Genomic DNA, 5,489 nt, shown 5'->3' with positions numbered 1-5,489 from the left:
ATGCATGTATTCCATGTGATTGTTGCATTTGAATGGTGTTGATAATTCTTGTAGTGATGTCGCCATGTGAAGGTTGAAGATGTTGTCATGGAGTAGGTCTTCATGTGTGTATGGTTGATTATGAAGTGTTAGGCATGTTAGTGTTCACATGTTATCAAGTGCAGTTGATGTGGTTGTTTTTGTCATGCATGAGTTCATGGTTTGTGTAGTTGATACGATCATGCATTGATCACTGGACTCTAGCTAGAATGATGTGTATATGGTTTTGTACTCATGTGTTATATGTCTATATGAAATCGTTATGCATGTATGGTCTTGGTTATAGTCATGCATAATAGGTTAAAGATGCCTTGTGAATTCATGGTATGAAATTTAGGTAATCATGGTGCTACTGGTTTTTATGATGCTAATGTGTTGGTTGAGATAGAACAAGAGATGCAGAACATTAAAGTGAAGTTGCAGCATTGGAGCTCGAGGCAAGAGCAGATCATCATAAATGTATTGTATGTTTGGTATGCAGGTATGTAAGTTAAGGATTGTTATATGCATTATGGTTATGTGTATTCCTTTCATTCTATTGATGTTAGGTTACATACATGATAAATGTTAGTTGATTAGTGTAGTTATATGCACATGTGTCAAATAGTCAAGAATGATAGTAACCTATGGATGTATACATTTTATTATTGTTTTATGTTAGATAACTTGAGGATTATGTTATATTTTATTGATGAGTATGCTATAGGCTAACTTCTTGTTTTTATATGATAGTAGCTTGATGATTAGGGTTATTACATTAAGATCTTGATGTTATATGTATCATACTAAGTTGGAATGGCCATGCAGATGGCTATGGTTACGATATTCACGTACGAGCTGATATATTTGTAATATGGTGTTGTACTAATCTAGATTGACTTTGCATTGTGAATGAATGATAATTATGTATGTTATGATGTAAAAGTGTTAGCTAGTGACTTTTTTTGGATACCATGATCTTATTTGTGCTTGAGCTGATGTGTTGTAAAGTTATATCGTGCTAACTAGATTGATTGTGCAGACAAGATCACCTCCCCTGAGATACATTAAGGTATGAGTTTTCTTATGTCGTATATTTGGTACTTGACTATTTGATTATGTTGTCTAGTTGATTTATTTAACATGGTATGGTTGCAAGTTGGTTGAATGTTTGATGAATTGCATAATATGAGTATGTGTTCAAATGATCTTGTTTTAAGATGGTTGTACTTATACATATGTGTTGAGACAGTTGACATGTACTTGAATGTAATTGATAGTTGTAGCATTATGTCTAATGACTATGAGTTGACTATGGGTTATGACATGATTGTTTGTAAAAGTTGATTTCAAATTGATAGATATGATTGTCTTGATATTTGGAACATGTGGTTGACATGTGTGAGCAGTTGCAGGGAACATGCTTGGTATTAGTGTGACAAGGTAATAGTTGATGTGTTTATATAACTAACAGTTGGGTGATGTGACAGTACATAGTAAGCCTCAATTGCAACAAGGTAAAAAGGGTAAAAGAAAGGAATTGGACAAGAATTCCTTTGGTTGTGTTTGGAAACCCTAATTCCAAACGAATGAGTGCCTCGCATACAAGAAGTCTTCTTAACCTTGATTTGGTCTGAAATTATGTGGATATGTGCTATAGTCATGAACATGTACTTGACAGGTATATTGGCCAATAGTTGCAGGTGGATTTGTCAAGGGAATTGAAGTCCCTTGAGAGATGGCATGGATGTGTTCAGTTGCAAGCAATGTGTTTGGCACAACAAGGTAAGGTAACTAGTATGTCATTATGTTTATTTATGCACTGATAGTTATGTGTTTATGGAAATATGATGCAAGGGATTGCATGGCAAGGAAACTGCCATGAAATTATGAAGAAGGCTCGGGTTGAGATTTCCTTGGGAACCATGGGGATTGCGTCATGGTGTTTGTTGTTAGTCTTGTGCTTTTGGTATTTTGTGATTGTTGCACTTGAATGGTGATTTTGATTGTGTCTGGTGCATAGCTATGCCACTTTGTTTGTGGTGTCGTATTGTTGTTGGTTTTCCATGGTTTTCTTCTTGTTTTCTTCTCGGTCTTTCCTTTATTGTTTTGAGTGTCTTGGGAATTAGTTGGGGAAGGAGGAAATTTAATGGAGCTCAGGGAGAGTTGTGTGGTACCCAACAGGTAATGTAAGACTCAGATGAAGCTTTGTGCATGAGTAAGCGTAGCGAAGGTAAGACTATGACATTGATTTGGATTGATTGGGTCCATCGTGGTAAATGGACAATGGCATCACATTCATGAGAAAGGTAACCAGGAAAGGTAAAGTAAATGGATCTAAGGGGTCAGGTGCCTTGGCTATGTTGGGAACAATTGTTCTAAATGTTGTGCATGATATGCATAGATAAGGAAGTTCTCTTAACCTTTCTCTTATGTCATTATGTTGGGATCATGATTATGCTGATATCTATATGCGTATACATGTATATATGTATGTCGTTGACTGACTAGATCATTATTATTTTATGTTGATGTTTATATGTATATATGTGTATGTATGCATATCGTTTCCTAACAAGATCATGATTGTTTATGTTAATGCTTGTATATGTGTATGTATCTATGTATCTGTGTCACTGTCTAACAAGGTCATCAGGAATCATTCTTGTGGAGGAATGATTGCTTACATAAGAAAATGACATGAAGAGGTTCCTAGTCTTATGAGGAATCAATTGGGAAGAGTAATCATGACAAATATATGAGGTCAGTATCATGTGGATATGAATTGATATTGCATGCTTGTATTATGCCTATGTTTATGTTATGATAGGTAATGCTAAGGGATGCATCAACGAAACGAAAGTAGTGCGGTCTGCTACCTGTTGGGACAAGCATGGATAAGACACTAGAAGCAAGTTTTTTGGTAGAGACAGTGTGATTTTGGATGTGTGGTACTATTGTTGTGCATAGGTTGTATATGTTGTACATGTTGCATCTATGATGTTGTGTGCATGCAGTGTTGTATGTATATAGTGTGTGTACATGTTGTTATGCAATGATTATGTACAAGGTGGTACAGATGGTGTTGTGTGCATATGGTGCTCTGCACATGTTGGATATGCAGTGTTGTGTATACATGATGTTATGTACATGTGGTGTTGCGTGCATGTTGTACATGTGGTGTTAAGTACATATGGTGTTGTGTGCATTGTTGTACAAATGGTGTTGTGTGCATGTGGTGTTGTATACATGTTCCACAAGTGGCATTGTGTGCAGGTGGTGTTGTGTATATGTCATGCATGTGGCGTTGTGTACATGTGGTGTTGTGTACATGCCGCACATGTGGTATTGTGTACATGTTGTACAGGTGGTACGATGTACATGTGGCATTGTGTACACGTTGTGCAGGTGGTGTCGTGTACATGTGATGTTGAGCACACGTTGTGTAGGTGGTGCTTTGTATAGGTGGTATTGTGTACGTGTTGTACATATGGTATTGGTGTACATGTGGTATTGTGTGTGTGTCGTACATGTTGTGTTGTGTACATGCAGTACTATGTATGTGTATTGTGTAGTTGTGGTATCGTGACATGCGTACTCGTTGTGTTGTACTCTGTGTAGTACATGTATTTTGTTGTGTTGTATGCCAGGTGTAGGTACATGTATTGTGTGGCGTTGTACATCAGGTATAGATGTATGAGTTGTGTTGTATATCGGGTGTATGTGTATGCATTTGTGGTGTCGCACATTGTGTGCAGATGCATGTCTTGTGATGTACATTGTGTACGTATACGTGTTGTGTTGTGTTGTACACCGGGTGTAGGCGTATGTATTGTGTTGTGTTGTACATTGGGTGTAGGTGTATGTGTTGTATGTCAGGTGTATATGCATGTATTGCATGGTGTGGTATGTTGTGTGTGGTTGTATGTGTGGGATGTACACTATGTGTGTGCACACATGATTAAGGAGAATGCACTGGGTGTTTTTCGGGTGCGGCAACCAATCTAGAGTGTGTACGAAATAAGGACAAAGGTAGAAGCCAAGTATTGATTAAAGGATAAGTAACAATATTTTATTTCAGTTTTATTATGCATGTGATTTATGATTTTGGTCTATGATGATTACATGTGATCTATGATTCTGGTTTATGATGGTTACATGTGATTTATGATGGTTGTGTTTCGAGCTAACCTGATGTGATATGTTATACAAGATGATTGGGTCAAAGATGCTAGTTTGACTTGTTGTGATAAGAAGTAAACAGGATTGCAAGTGTACCTTATTGACGAACTACCAATGAGGTATGATTTGAAGTTGTTTCAATTTATTTTGAATCTAAGGGAAATTATGTGGTTGGTACAGAAATGCATGAACATGCTCAGTTGGGTGGTTGAAATCAACTGCAAGAATTAGCAGCATCAACAAAAGGAATTGGAAAATGCAACAGTATGCCCATAAAGAACTTCAGGAGCAGGGCCATTGTGGTACACTGGTGCCCAATAGTGTCCATTGATTGCCATGAGCATGATATGACCGCTATGATGGTTTTAAGGTAGGGATATGCCTTGTTTTTTTTATCTTTCGATGCAAGAAAGCTTTTCCAAGGGATGGATTGCTCGAGATGGGGGTACCAGCGGAACTTGGAAGGTGAGTGATTGCACGAAAGGGGATCACCAAATTTCCCAAGGGATTGTATAGCAAAGAAGGGAAGGTCATGGATGGATTTTTTTTGGTCATTAGAATTTCCAGATGGAATCAAATGCACATTGGGAGTGCGCCCTGGAACAATGAGCCAGTAACTATTCGCTGAGAGGACAAGTGGTACAAGATTATAGCGTTGAACATTGGATGCAGATTTGACTTTGCAGTGGATTATGGACTTCCTGGGAAGGAGGTAAATCCTGGTAATACCTTGAGGGTGGAGGTGTGATCCTCTGGATTCCGTTGTTACAGATGCAGGTATCATATCCTTTTATTTGTTGGTTGAGAAAATGTGCATATGTGTATATGTGTGTATTATTGTAAATACTGTATCAAGATGGATTTATAAAGCTCCATAGACAGTATGATTATTTTTTGAGTGAATCAAATGTGTATGTGTGTATATGTTGTTGTTATTGTAAATACCCTAATGAGTTGTGTTATAAAGCTCCAGCAAACAATATGTTTGTCATGTTTTAGCAGGTGGTCATTGTAAATACTGCAACGAGATATGTTATAAATTCCATGGCCAATCTGTTTTGTTTTCAGTAGTCTTGTTGGTTATAGGTGTCCTTGAACACTGAGGACAGTGTTCCCCCAAGGGGGAGGGTTCTGTAACAGCCCTGGTTAAAAATCTATGTAAAAATATATAAGGCCACGGTGATGGGACATGAATTCCAAGATGAATGGTGTAGGAAACATCCTAGTGGGTGTTGATTTGGTTTATTATGGCTAAGGGAATTGGAAAAGGCAATGGATAAGGTTTTGGA

Source organism: Pinus tabuliformis, chromosome 2_1 (assembly GCF_031772625.1).
Source record: "Pinus tabuliformis cultivar Carrire ecotype Pingquan chromosome 2_1, CPIR1, whole genome shotgun sequence".
Lineage (NCBI taxonomy): Eukaryota > Viridiplantae > Streptophyta > Pinopsida > Pinales > Pinaceae > Pinus > Pinus tabuliformis.
The sequence above is the reverse complement of the archived record's forward strand: the minus strand, read 5'-3'. Positions refer to the sequence as shown.